The sequence below is a fragment of the Orbicella franksi genome, chromosome 1, assembly GCF_964199315.1.
Source record: "Orbicella franksi chromosome 1, jaOrbFran1.1, whole genome shotgun sequence".
Taxonomy (NCBI): domain Eukaryota; kingdom Metazoa; phylum Cnidaria; class Anthozoa; order Scleractinia; family Merulinidae; genus Orbicella; species Orbicella franksi.
In genome coordinates this window covers 41,020,715-41,036,323 of record NC_138145.1, presented here as the reverse complement: position 1 = coordinate 41,036,323, position 15,609 = coordinate 41,020,715, and the positions used below count along the sequence as shown (strand labels likewise).

The window sequence follows — 15,609 nt, the reverse complement described above, 5'->3', positions numbered from 1 at the left end:
AGTAATTATCATTTATTTGTCATTTCTTTCACTAATAAAAATTGAAAAATTGTCAGTTTCACTGTTTAACGGTCTTTCAGCCGTTTTCAAAGCATGTCGAAAGATGGTCGAAATATGTCGCCTATGCACGTATCCAGCGGGTGTAAAGAGAAAGAAACGTAAGTTCTCAATTTAGTTGGTAAAGGAAGCTGATAGCTTCCTTCAGGAGATTTTTACACCTCGTCTTAAGCTGCTTGCGTATCACACACCGACAAAGATGACTTAGATCTCTAACATTCCTGGAAAATTTGACGAGCCAGGCATGATGGTCACGTGATAGGGAACAAAACAGAGAAAATCTTCGACCCATTCGGCCAAGACTCAAGGCAGCCTGGGCATCATATAACACGCGGCAAATGTCCCATCGTTGGTTCTCAGCAGCAGTGATAAGCGCTGTTTTACCGAATACTGTCTCAATACTGGGATCGCCATGATACGATAGAATCAAGCACACATACTCTACATCTTTAACCAGGTGCAAGGCTGTTCTTCCATTTCTATATTGCAAATCAACGTCAGCTCCTGAACGACACAGTATTTCAGTGGCTGACCTCGCTCGGCCTTGCTGCGCCCGTATTGAGCATACGTCAGCGGTGTTGCTCCCCAATTGCTCACTAAATTAAGAGGTGCTCTGTAATGACACAGTGCTTCCAAAACAATGTCACGACCGTTAAGCGTTGCCATTGCTAAAGGTACTTTTCCCATACAGTCTTGCGCGCACATGTTGGCTCCATGTTCTAGAAGTATCTTAGCGCACGCAGCAGATTGGAGGAAGTGTAAAGGCGTTATACAGGGGACTCGACACGAACTAGCAATGTATCGGAAGTTATGTCATCTGCCTTGGTATTCCACACGACGTCTCTGTTATTGACATTAGCTCCATGACAACAAAGCCATTTCCCTACAGCTGCGTTATCATATTCTACCGCTACTCGGAGTGGCGTGACAGGAAGCCCATGAAGTGCACTCGACATCTATCACTGAAGAAGTTGAAATGTATGCAACAATTCTTTAAATAAGCGTTTACCACTGTGTTGTAACTAAATTGCTGAGACTTGTGCTTCTTAAAGCAAATACTTAATTTACAAGAATACCGAAAAACTGAAATTCTTTGAAATATTGTTGTTTAGAAAAACGCATGAAAAGCTGAGACATCTGCGAAGGCGCGAAAGCTCAAAACTGAAACTAAAAATTGTACACCGAAAGAAAGTACTAAGAAATGTCTCACGTTTCACCGTTTCGATTTTGTAAGCTTTTATTTTCTAATCCAGCCAAACAAACTCTTATTCTACAACTTGTTTTACACATTCTGCATAATCGGGACAGGGTTTTTCCGTTTTCCGATCCGAGGCAGAGGATGTGATTAAGATTCTGCCGAATAACTTCAATTTTATTTTCCAAAAATTATACATATTTTTAGAACAGGGACTGCTTTGTAAGTAGTATCATGTGTAACTTACCAAACTTTGACAAAACCAACAAGCAGTTTAAGGAGCCTGTGTAACAAGCGAGCACAAACAGTTCTTCAACGTCTTTGATCGTTAAATCCAAAATAATACTTGATTCTTTCTTTGTCACTCGGGTGCATAGAAACTTCCTCAAACACTGGCTACTATCCTTTGAGATGATTTCTAAAATGTTATCCATAAGTTGACTATTTCATCCAATGTTTGTGACAATATATGATCTTAACCTCCTTAAAACGCATTCGGTGAAGTGACTGTTGTATTTTCACTGAATTCGAGCAAAGGGGAAAAAGAACCGTTCGATTTTGGGTTATTCAGATTTTGAAGAAATTAGAGCGAAGAACATGTAAAATTGATCATTCAGGGTTATCACACATCGCGACAGGATGCTATTGAATATAAGTATTTTTTAGTTTTGAAAGGCTATTTATTCAAAGAGCCTGTTTGGTGCTTTCAGCCCTCATCCACACAACGCCGGACAAATTTGAAAAGACAGCTTTATTTCTACGGTTAGGCCTACCGTCCACACTAATCCGTCACGAAAACGGAGCTTTTCGAAAACGCTCTTCAAACCGGAGAAATTTGGCAACGCGGGCTTTGCGTTTTAGTGTGGACGGAAAACATGTTAAAAACGGAGCTTTTCGAAAACGCTGCTCCACGATAATCATGATATTTCCATGAACAAGTTTCCCCAAACACAAATCCAAAATCACCGGTGATTGTTGCGTTTTCAATTTTCTCCGGTGTAGTGAGGACGGGGCCTCACTTGCGTCTATTTTGTGATTTCAGTGGTTCATTGCTATTGCAAAAAGAAGTATTTTTCCGGAATGACAAAACGTTTTCTTTTTTTTTAATCTCGGACACAAGAAATGGGCCATATTCGTATTCTCGGTATTGGACTGGAACTAGCATACAATTGAGGCTAATACGGGGAGTCTTTTCAAATGCAAATGACATTAATCTCTTTTTAATGATATTCCCCCGCATGAGCCTTCATTGCAAGCTAGTTCCAGTCCGACACCGAGAATACGAATATGGTCTATTGGAGTGGTAGGAATATAACCATAGCATATTATAACAACAACAACAACAACAACAACAACCTGAGTAACGCCGGAGAAATGAGTGTTAAATATCGATGTAAAAAATATTACTGTTCCAGCGAATCCAAAGGCCATATGTACGTGCGATTTGGCTTTTAAATCATTGCCGACCAATCAGATGCGAGATCAAGCCATCAGAAAAGCTTCCTTGTAAGAGATACGATCGGTGTAGCTTTTAGTTGCTAGCTTTTCTGTTTTTATGTCTCAAGCTAACCGAAGCGGTTATATGAACGTTCTAAACAATAATTATTAGTGTTCCGTGGAAAAGAAAAAGTATGGTAATAAGGTAGACAGGTACGATTTCTGTTTGAACGAAGCATAATTTAATTTTGCTAGCAATCGGCCTTTCGTTAAGATACTGCTGTGCCAGGTGTGGCCTGTATTTAGCCCAGGGGTAAACTTGTTTCTCTTCAATACATTTTAAGGAGGAAGGGGGCTTTATAAGGAAGAGAGAGGGCAAATAATTTTAACTAGAGTGGGAGGCGGATCCATGAGTTTTGAACCAAAGGCACAATGTACAGTTATGACACCAACGTATTTTCATTGTCTTATTTTCGCTAAGATATGTATTTATTTTTTTATTTCAGTATGTTTTTTTTTAGGAGGAGCCGGGGGGGGGGGAGGTGGGGATAGGGGAAGGAGGACGATGCAGCCACTCCCCGGGGGCCATTCCAACCCCAAACATATATCAAATAGAGTACCACAGAGAGAATGAGAGTGAGAGGAAATAAAGAAAAGAAAACAATTAATAGTTTACCCGTTTTCTCGGTCTTCTCATACGAGAACTCACAACATATACCGTTCTCCAAATTTCTTATGAAATACTAGCGCTACTCTACATTTTCCTTCTGTTTCGTCAACAGTCAGCGTCAGGGTAGTGGTTTATATAATAACGTGAAGTTTTAGCGACAGCTGAAGAAGACTTAAGATATGCATACACACATATATACTTTATTTGATGAGTAGGCTAGTAGAGGCAGCCATGGAAGATTTGATATGAAATTTCATTGCCAGTAGTCATAATGTGGTGATTAAAATAGAGCTTCACCGATATCCTCGTACTCTTCTGTCACTGAAAACTCGTCAGGGCTCCTACGAAAACAATAATATAGACTAAGTTGACGTATATAAATTGCCTAGTACTTATTTAAAATCTCTTGGGCTGAGAACTATCTATGATCATGTAGGTTTGTGAACTTTTGCTTTAACGCTCCGCAGTGATAATAAAACATTTGTAAGCCAAAAAAAAAAAGAAAAGAAAAGAAAAGAAAAAAACAACAACAACAACAACAACAAAACAAGCCCAACTCATTTCAAACTCACGTAAGCAGTTCCTTGATCCCCGATGGTAAGTTTTATTTCACAAAAATTGTAGTTTTATTTCATAAAATGCTGACTGACTTAACAATTTATCCATAATACATACATGTTATTTCCTGGCCGGGAGGTCCGTATTGGGAAAAGCTGTGCCCGAGGTCTTGAGTACGCGCTCAAGACCGAGGGCACAATAAGGGCAAATAAGGTGTTAATTCTTCCCTATACGGTATTGCTTTAAAAGCAAATTTTTTGTTGAATGTTAATTACAAACGTTTAGTTCAAATCTGGCGTGCGGGTGCGTTTGACATTTCAGGCACAAAAAGCGATATTGTTTGGATACTTCTTTTTTTTTTTTTTTTGATTTTTTTGATTCTGTGTTGAAAGTTCAAATGTTACGTTGTTTTAAGGTGTAACTAAAAGCTTGAAAAGTTGCCGAAGTTGGAAATTCAGAGCGATCGTTTCTCCGAGGACGGATGGGAAAATCTGGACCCCTGGAGTGTACGAGATTAGCCAATCAGATTCAAGGTTTTAGGATTCCGGACCGCTGAGAACACAGTGAGAAGCTGGAGAAAAAATTTAAAGGACATAAAGATTAGATATTACGCACGCGTTGTAGAGTATGTCGAATGAAGTGCACTTCATTTTTTTCCAAGTTTAATACGCATCATATGTTCAAGTGACTCTGACAACCAAATCAGCTTTCATAACGACGTCTTCAAACACATTTGATATAAATAGTAACACGTTACGGAAATATAAAGAAAAATATTATTTCTTAAGCAATCAACTTTGTACATCAATAATTTTCCATTTTTGCGTCTTAATAGTGAGTAACATCGTATACTCAAGGCTGAGGTCAGAAAATGCACAAACCTGACCCTGAGAGACAGAGATTCCCTTCTTTGTTTGCTCGGTGAGAGACGAGAAGCAGCCTCTACTCGTAACCGCTCGATCATTTGATCAGCCGCCGTCCACAATCAGGGGAAAATAAATTAGAGATATCCGTTCTTGACAAGTTTTAACTGGTTTAAAACTTACGTTTACGACACTTCCGACATTTTCTGGTGCTCAGAAATTATTTACAAAACACATTGCTCTGAATGGGTTCGTCGTGTATGTATCAAAATGCAAACTTTTACTCCATGAGTGATTGGCACTCGATGGACTCCTTAAATATATCGAGCTGTTCTTTCAAACCATTTTTACCACGGTTCCAGTCATAAACTTTGTAAGACTCTGCTTAGCTCGTCTTTGGTCAAAATGCTTGTCAAAGCGTTTGTAGTTTGAATACATTAATCCAGTTTTCGTTAGTTTTCAGAGCCCTAACTCCTGTTGTACATTTGTACACTGTTTTTTTGGCTTCCTCTTTACTTAGTTTCTGTTTTGCCGCAGCACTCACTTCTGGAATGCGACAATATTTTAACAGCACGCCGGCACGGAATAATATATTCAATTCCCCAAACATTTAATGGGTCTTTTGGGAACCTCGGCGATGGCTCTCACCATCCACGTTATAATAATGTGTATTTACTGTTACTCATTGCAGATATTTACCATCAATTATAGGCTATGCACATCATTACGACATATGCACCTTACCTTAACCAGGACAAAAAAATCATGCATTCTTTTTGCAGAGTCCGACAGAGCTACAGTCAAACCTGTATTAAGCGGACCCCATATTAAGCGGACACCCTCTATTAAGCGGACAGCAATGTAAGTCCCATTTTTCTTTTCCCACATTCACTGCAAAAAATACCTGTATTCAACGGACACCTCTATATAGAGGGTCCCCTATACTTTTTTCGTGACGCGTGAATGGGCGTTTTTTCTTTGCGTGAAGCGTGAATGAGGATTTATTTTTTCCGTGATTCGTGAATCTATATTTTTCCGTCCTCGGGAAACTGGTTTTCGATTTTTTTCGTGATCCGTGAAAATTGCATTTAATGTCGCGTGATTTGTGAACCATCGACTTTTGTGGGAATAATTTTTCACATTTTTGGAGATTTTAGCATCATAAAAGCTCGTAAACTACACCAAACTGGATGTAAAAAGCGTGACGGCCGGCCTTTCTCGACATCTCTCGACGCGCGTGAGGATGGAGGACTGAGAACTAACCACAGCAACAGTGAACCAGGAGGGCCTGGAATCTAGTCTGTCACGCTGTGTCACACACGCGGGGTATCACGCCATTTCGATCAAGAAAAGGCAGAAAATGGAGGGTTCTGCGGAAAAGGTGAGTTAATCTGTCAGTATCCACACTCTATCCGCCCTTAACTGATGTCTGCTCAACCATCGCTTCGATGTCATAACCGAAATATGTCAACAAAGTGTTAATATGTCTTTTGGATTCTTTCTTTTGTCTTCACGAAGGCAGCATTTGCATATTTTATTCATATTGTCATCTTTATTGCTGGTGACCTCGTGCATGACCTAGCTGCCGTCTGCATTGTCAATCTTTATGGATAGTGTCTCTGTAACCTCTGTAAGATGCTGTAAGAACAAAAATTATTTAGACATCTTTGGATGGAATAATGCATCAAAGTGCATGTAAACAGTGCTATTTTCCCCAGAAATCTCGAATATGTTCAACACTCGATCTCAGTTCTAGCTGCGATGAAGTGTATGAAAACAAATCCTATATTTCAGGTTTTTGTCCAGTCCTGTTGGTTTTTATATTTGTATTTGTCAATTTTTATATTTTGTATTTGTCAATGTTTCTTTATGGTCTTTTATGATGTAAAAGTGTACAGTACAGGCTAAACCTACAATTCCTGAAATTCTGTGGAACCAATTAACAAAGCCTAAAAATAATTAAAATATTGCTTATCCCAATATTATTGGTTCTTTTGGCATTAATTGAACAAAAAACACCTGACATTAACTACTGTGGTACATTTCAGTATTGCCAGATACATTTTTGTAATGATTGTATTTGTATGTTTTGCGAAACGTGAATAGAATTTGCATTTTTACGTGAAACGTGATTGCTTACTTTTTTCTGTGAACGTGAAGCTGTTTTTCGAATTTTTCGTGATGCGTGAAAAGGCCATTTACTTTTGCGTGAAACTGTTTTCAGAAGAGGTATAGGGGACCCTCTATATATTAAGCGGACGCAGACACCTTAAACTTGACTTTTATGATGGTCATTTCTATTATTAGAAACATGTATCAAACGGACTCTGCAAAAAGAATGCATGATTTTTTTGTTGTCCTCATTTTAGTAGATTTTGTTATTCAGTTTTGTGTTTAGCTTTTACAGAACTTTTGTTCTTGTTTGATTTTTGTGAACCTTCACATGATTCGATCGATATAGATACAGTTACTGTGTACGCTTTACCTTATGTACTTGTCATTGTTTATGGAAATGCGGTATTTCAAAGTTATCGACCGTTCTAGAGAATGTTGTTTGACCCTTTCAAAGTCTTTTGATACTGACGGATATTAATGACTCTTTTGAGACGAATTCTGAGGGAACCTGTTTTCAAAGGACACCTTGCATTAAGGTTACAGTATACCTTCAGGGGTGTCTCGCGCGCAAGCGATGTAGCGCGTGTAGTTTAAGCTGTAGATACCTAAACCCCTATATCAAATTAAAGCTTATGGAGCTGGCTATCAAACTATACCAAGAATTTTGAAAGAAAATGAATTGTCGAATTTTTCACGACCACTAAATGCGAGCGCCCGAATCACCTTTCCAAAGCTACAAGTCAAAGCGAATTTCGTTTTTCGCCAATTTAATTTTTTCCTCGGTTTCAGGGCCCAAAGCGCTTAAAAAGCGTGTCTGCGTTTTGGCATATTCAATTGCAGTAAAAAGTTACAGAACATTTTCGAAATAGGATTTAAAAAATGTGGAGTGATCGTACAAAAATCGCTCTCGAAGAAAAAGTATCTCGAAATTAACAATTCCCAGACACGCTTTTGTAGTTTATATGTTAAACTAGCCACTGTCCAAATTTAAGAGCAATTGAACAAAATCACTTTGAGTTATAGCTCTTTAAAGTGTCTACTTCAAGTGAAAAAATTTATTCGATAAAACAGCGCTAAGAAAAATTTTATGCTTCGAAAACAAACTCCGCCCACAAACGCCTTCAACTGGGTTCTCAGATAACTAAGCCAATCAGTGCAGGAAGAGTTTACTACCGTTAACCTCCTGGTGAAATTTACGCGCGAATCGCTAAAAAACTCTTGTGTTTAGCAATGCGCTCAAGGAACCGAAGGCAGAGAGATAATTTTTCTCTAGTTCGGTTTTTCTTGAAGCTGGTCTGGCAAAATGGGGAAGACTAAAAAGGATACGAACGCTAGAGTGGCTGAGCGAAGGAAACAAACAAAAGAAAGCGTAGAGAGCAACTATGTGTGGGCAACTGTGCATGGATAATATTTCAAATGGTCTCAATGAGTCCGACGATTCGTCGATATCGGACTCAGCATCCCTGTTATTGCTGTCAAGTTCCGAAATTTTTACAGAACCTTTCTTTTCTCTTACCACGAATATTTGCCCGCCTTATACGATAACTATAGCTTCGTCCGCGTGGCGAACTTTCGCTTCTTCACTCATTAATGTATTTTCATTCGTTCTTCGCTGTTTTCGCTTTTTCGAACTGGTCCATGGTTTAAACGTGGTCTATGTTTACTTATAACTTAATAGAGACACGCCTAATACCAAAAATGCTGGGTAGTCAGAACAACAATGCTGATCAACTGAGTAGTCAATTCGTGACATCCATATAGGTAATTCCCGCGAAAATCGTCTCGGTTGATTGCATACGCGCCATAGGGCTGTCAATCAAGAGGTAAACTTTTACTTCCGTTGAAAACATAAAACCGCCATTTCTCCGCCAATATTTAGCCTTTTTCAATTTTTTTTTTCAGAAATTAGAGATTATTCTTCGACCACTATTTTGACCCAAAAATCCAAATTTGAAAAAAATTGCCGACCCGAAGGTATACTGTAACCTTAAGCGGACACTAGCATGGGTCCCGATGGTGTCCGCTTAATACAGGTTTGACTGTACTGAGATAAATAAAATTACCTAGTTTAAATGAATTACTGCGTTCTGAGTCTGATAATTTTAGAACATGATACAGTAGATTTGGAGGGAATAGAATATTTTGACCTGCTATATTTGCCATAATCATTATTAAACCTAAGATTTATGCCAAATTTGAGCGAAATCGGTGATTTGAGCTGTATCACCTCCTGTCTTGTTCTCTCACGGACACCCGACTCATAACGAAAACATGTACAATACACTGAACGGATATTACAGTAACCTTTTATCAATGGGCTGTACTCGTACCATGAGCTCTCTTGACAGCTTTAAATTATCTATGAATTATAACATAGCTTGATGGATGATTGGAAAAAAGGTTAAAAACACTTCTGTCGATTTTTGTGGCGATACCTTTTTGAAACGAACTTGTAGCGTTGCAACTCATCGGACCAAGGTCGTTCTTCAGGTTTCCTTCAAAAACAACAAAACGAATTAGGTTTTTTTTTACTCCTTCATCCTACCTTTCAAATTTTATAACACTACCTCTGATTCTGTAATGTCCTTCGACCAACGACACTTCAAGAATACCTGCGTTCGTACCTTTACAAGCTTTCAAACATAATTTTTCACATACATTCCTCAGCTTAATAACCAAGACTTCATCCCTACAAGTAATAGTACTGACCACGTCAAGGCAGCCTTGACAAACTCTAAAGCATCTTGTGATGCACTCTCCGGAAGTGTAGGCTCGGTGGGTTCGGTTCCAATCCTAAACATGGCCGCAGCTGGTTCGAGATCACCCAAAGGAGGTTTTCCTGTTAACATTTCGACAACTGTACAACCGAGACTCCTTCAGAAAAAAACAAGCAAACAAACAAACAAACAAACAAACAGTCACAAATTTTGGCGAAAGTAAAACAATATGAATTTGGCATAGCCTGGCAAATCTTAATGTTCTAGATTACTGTGAGACCACAGAAGAGGCTTTTACTCATGACTCATACCTTGAAAAACCTTTTACTGACATAAAAACAATAACAGTTTACAAGTGACCTTATCATACAAGGTCGTATCGAAGTAGAACAATCTCGTTCCCAGAGATTGTGCGTTTTCGTCAGCGGTAACTGAACGCCTCACGCTTTGGAGAACATCAAAGACCGGAGCCAGAAAATCGTTATTTGGTTCGATTGTGGGCAAAGGTCCATTTTTAATGTTAGTCTCGGAGCATAAATATTCGTTCTTCAATCGAGATCCACCTAAGAGTCTGCCTTTTTTAATTGTAAAAACAAAATAGCGGAAAAGCATTGCTTGTGCATTAAACCTACCAGATATCTACTCTCCGTCCATAGCCTTTACCCCACAATATCTCTGGTGCCATCCAGTACGGGGTACCGCAGTGAGATACCAAATTTGTTTTACTGCCAACTTTCTAGAATAAGGTGGACGAGAGGTGGTTATTTTGTTAACCCTATTCCCACCCTACTATTTTTCGGACTTGTTGGATCCGGAGTGCGAGAGAATGCGGGTGGAGGGGGTGGGGTGGGTGGGGTGGAGTTGTAAAACTCGCTGTTGAAGCTATGACAGTAGAATTGTTGGCAGCCAGCCAAATGGAGGATTTAAGAGCACTTTCAAAAGTCTGAGGTCCATAACATTGATTAATGACGACGTTATATGGCGTTGAAATGACGCCAAAATGACTGATATCCGTTTCGTGGATTTCAGTATCTCCACAAAGCGTTATTAAATGAAAAGTACCTTCAAAATAGTCAAAACCGATAAAGGAAGGTGAAGTTATGCAAACAAAGTTTAAGTAACCACAACTAAAGTAATTTTCTTTTCACTATAAATTAAATAGGTAAATATAACAATTAGAAAAAAGCATGCCTATCAAATGCAATTGTAGTGAAACATTATGTTCCTTCACCTCGTGGAAATCGAGAGCGAATAATATTACAAGCAGACGATAGCTATTCAGTCCCTACTGTGACTCTTCAGCACTGAAAGCGTGAGTAACTACTGCATACAGTACACTTTTACTACCTGGATCAATTTTGACAACCCAAAGTCCGCTAATTTCACATTTCCTTTGCCGTCTAAAAGAACATTTGATCCTAAAAGTGACAAATGCAGAAGTTGCAATAATATTAAACCACATACTCGGTTATGACAGAGACGTGTGGCGAAAATAGAATTGATAGGAAAAGGTTGAAGACATTGAAAAACTTGAGAAATTCATTAAATGTAATTGCAACGATAACTAAATACCCTCCTTTTGTCATATTTTAGAGAAAATTCGGATTTCGTAACGTCGTGAAGCTCTAAAAGGAAATATCCAATTGTTTTGCGATAATAAAACTACTGGCATGATCTATTTTCACGTTTAATTTGTTTTCTAATCCAAAAAAAAACACATAATACTCGTTACCTATTTTACGAAACGTACCTTTTATATCTCGGTGAATTACGTTCTGTGAATGCAAAAATTTGATGCCTTGCAGCATTTGATTTGTGTAACGTTGTGATTCATCTTCAAAAAGAACTCCGCTCTTTTTTATATGGGCGAATAATGATCCCTGTAGACAACAACAAGAACTTATAAGTTGCTAATTTGGATTTTGAGTATTCGTTGACATTATCATTATCAGTATTTTTATCCAAATGGCTATCACCGAGTTTAAGGAGGCTGCCAGCAGTTTCAGCACTTTTCAGCAGGCTCAGAACCATTTCAAATTTTCGAAAATTTAAAGTGGCTGTGAACCCTAAAGACTGAACATTCGAGGTTAATAAACTGTTTATTATATGGCTTTTTGCTTTGTTCTTGCAGGCTCGTAATCGCCCCGTGGGCATTACGGGAGAATAATGCCATAGAATTAGTCAATCAGAGCTCGCGTTATATCGGCACAAACACAAGCCATATGATAAAAATATTAATTTTATAGGCCTGTGTTTGTAGGCGATAAAACGCGCGCTCTGATTGGCTAATTCTAGGGCATTTAATATCCTTCCGTAATGCCCCCGAACCGATTACGGGCTTGGGGCTTGCTAAAACAAACCGAAAGGTAATTGAAAAAGCTTTTTTATCCTGAAAACTGTAACGACTGGAAACGATGGTTGAACACTCTAAGACTGAATTCTATTACCCGAGGAGCTACAATTTAGGAGAACAGCGAATTTACAAAGTTGACTTACGGAAGAGTTGTTGCCGGACAGGACGAAGGAAACAGCCAACAAGAAACTTTCCTCGACGAGCGAAAAAGAGAAATGAAACCGACGAAGAAGACAGTCGGTGACATGAAAAACATTTCAACGTTTATTACTCGGGCTTCCGTAGAAAAGCCCGAATCATAAAATGCAAGCCGTTCTTGGTCGCCAGAACGGGCATCATGGTCCCAGGCGTTCCTAGCGTAGACCGTGGAAACTGGGAGAACGCGACGTCTTTCTGTATCGTGTGCTCGCTCTTCGTGAACGACGTATTATACGGAATGCGGTGTTTTGTGAAGAAAGTCGTCGCGAGATTCACGTCTTATACGTTCATTTCACTTACAAAGACGTCGATCGTTTTCGGAACGGGTCGATCCATGAATTATATTGCTTGAAAACCCGCCAGGTAAGCAAAGTTCATGCTCAACTCGTTCTCACGAGATAACAAAGTTCGACTACGAAAACACTGACAAAAAAACTATGACAGCTGACTTAAAAACAAACTATGATGCTGAAACAGGTACCTCAGGCTCACGGGTTGTTGGAAGGCTGGACAACGCTATCCACCGGATAAATCGCTATCTGGTGGGATAGTGATTTTCCCAGTGGATAGAGTTATCCACCTTTCGAACAACCCAGGTCAGATGCTGAAAAAAATAAAAAAATAAATAAAAAATAATCGTCATAAACAGAACTTTGAGGATGAGGCAAACAACAAGTGATTGGATGAAATATCCTGATTCTTTTGTTTTTATTGAATAAGCTTACTCGTAAAGTACGATTTGATACTACCGTACGAAGCCCGAGGAAACGCTCTTAGGGCAAACAAGAGAAAAATTAATCCGTTAAAGTAACTGGTTTGTACTAGCTGACATTTTGCTTGCGAACGACGATGAGCTGAACATAAATCTGCCAAAGTTTGCTTGTCCTCGTCACTTTTTTCCTCACCGACATTTTAGCTCTTCTTTAAAGAATATCTTTACAAGGAAATAGTCATTTTTTTGTATTTCAGTTTGCAACTTTTTCACCTTAAACTGTAACCGGTTTAGATGCCAATCTGGATGGGAAAATCTAGACAGAGGTCAATTATCGTTTTCAGCCAATCAAATTCGTGAATTCGGTAGTTCCCAGTCCTTCTGAGACGCAGCTATATAATACGTTTTCATATTAATATGTTGGTTGTAAAGCACTTATACGATTCCCCCATAGCAAAATTACAAAAACAAACAAAACTAAACAAACAAGCGAACACAATATTGAAGTAGATCTGGCTATCTAGAATGACCATTGCACTTCGATTGAGGAACCCGACATCCACACTACATGTAAGCTCTTACCCCAGCCATGAAATCCATAAACAGATGAAGATGACCATCTTTTTGTTCACTTCCATAATATGACACGATTCTTATGTGTCTGAGTTTCTTCAAAATGCGTGTTTCGTTTTTTAAAACTTCCACTTCCTAAAAGAATAAACAAACAATTCTGAATAAAAACTGTCGTGTTCAATCAAATGAAACTTCACTTGTTAAATCTCTTGTGTATGCCTGGGTACACTCAGCGATGAAATCTGGTTGCCATTACGAGCAATATGCTAAAGATAACTTGTTGGATCAACAACTCAAATTAGCAAGAAAATTGTCGCTGCTGGTGCTCGTCCAAATTCAGCGATTAAATTGTAGAGCGAGAACTCACTGAGGCAGATTGACACCTAAAAAGACAGATTTGGCCTCATCAAATATCACCTCATAGAACCGAAAGTAAATGTGGAAGAAGTATAATGACTGGTGCGGGTAAAGGGCATCTGGAATAAGATTTGAAAATTCAGAACAATCCTCAATTTGACCATATTAACCCCTTGAGATCAGGGAAGGGGGGGTGGGTGGGTGCAGAACGTACCCAAGCTAACGATTACAACCGTTTAAGACTTTTTTTAAAAAAATATTGCAACTTTATCTGAAATGTATTCGGACACATTTTGGTGGCGTGTCATTATACTTAAAACTCGATGTTTCCAAAGCAACCGTATTTGACTGGTACGGTTTTTCAAATTTGATCTTGTTTTAGTCAGTAAAATGTAACCTTCATGCAGGTATGTTTACACTGTTTGGACTTTTTAGCAATTCGACGATTTTGATCAGTTTTGAGTCATTTTTGGTAGTTCGCTGATATCATGGGAAAATACCCAACACTGCGAAAAAAACCCTACGAATCGAAAACATCAGGACGTAATGGACCTTTTCGACAAAATGGCGGTCATTTTGAAATCCATTGTTTCGAATAGCTACTATGGGATGTTCATGGGGCAAATACATGCTAATTTGCCCCCTGAACATCCCATAGTTGCTATTTGAAACAGCAGAATTCAAAATGGCTGCCGAATCGCCGAAAAGGCCCATTACCAAGTAATATGATGTCATTGTCTCCCTTTGCTTACATCACAGGAAACATTAAACATTGCTTAAATATTCGTCTCCTTAACATCTGATTACTTAAATACACTTGGAACAGGACATGCAGAGAGTAAGCCTACGTCTTTGATATACATAGCTATTACAAGTCTAACCTTTTGTGTTTCGGTGTACTGAGGCTCCATTTTAACAACTTTCACTGCCAAAATTTCATTATCCCTAGTAACGCACTTGTACACCTACAAGATATTGTGTAAGGAACATTTTTTTTTTTTTTTTTTTTACAATAACACGAAATGTAGGTTAACATCCCTCAGATGACTGTTATTACAATTCAGTAGTTCTGGTGGAATTTAAAACTCGGGAAATCTAAAAACAGGTTGGATAGGAGGGGAATCTACAGTTGCAATGCATCTACTTAAAGTTTTCTGTCGTGTATAGAGTGAGAGCATTACAATTACCCAGAACTGAACGTAACAACAAAAGCCATATTAATTTCGTTGGCATAATTAGTTGTAAAAAATGTAACAGACGATAAGTTTTTAATCAAGTCTTAGTATAAATGAAACTTCTTGAGCTGTGTGGTCTGAAGTTATTAGTATATCTCTATTGACCGCCTCACATTAAAACGTTTTCGTTCGGAGGCTTTGAAGATAAAACGGCTATATAAATGATACATTTTCTAAAAGTTAAAACAAATGAAGAACCGTGAGGGATTTTTAGGTCTGAACTGAAGGTTAAATTTTTGCAGCAATGAGCAGTTCTTTATAATACACGTCGTAAGGTTAAGCATGACGAATTTTATTCCAAGAAAAGATGAGCCAATCATTTTCACTGATTTTTGTTTTATTAGCCGGAACCATGGTTTAGCCTGTTCCAGGTTATTAGAAGGATATAAAGTACCTTGCCAAAATTTCCTGCCCCAAGGCATTCTTTTTGAATCCAACCTGGGAAAGGAGAGTCTCTCACTGAAAACAAAATTTAAATGGTCAAACTGACCGAGGAAATAATGGCAGAAATTGATTGCTCTGAAAAATGTATTGAATGCTGCCACTGCAGTGGGGGGTGGGGGGGGGGG

The 15,609-nt window shown here is 38.6% G+C and overlaps 1 protein-coding gene and 1 pseudogene across 2 annotated transcripts in view; both read right to left on the bottom strand.

Moving 5' to 3' along the window:
• The window catches only part of LOC145481300 (uncharacterized), a 172,621-nt gene that overhangs the window by 152,397 nt on the left and 4,615 nt on the right, over nt 1-15,609 (bottom strand). The gene's annotated exons all lie outside the window — the stretch shown is intronic.
• LOC145464455 (mitogen-activated protein kinase kinase kinase 2-like) lies at nt 10,933-14,540 on the bottom strand (annotated as a pseudogene). Its single transcript, XR_014041432.1, has 4 exons — nt 14,523-14,540; nt 13,458-13,616; nt 11,363-11,492; nt 10,933-11,030 (listed from the first exon to the last, which is right to left on the bottom strand). The product of XR_014041432.1 is annotated as a mitogen-activated protein kinase kinase kinase 2-like (transcript).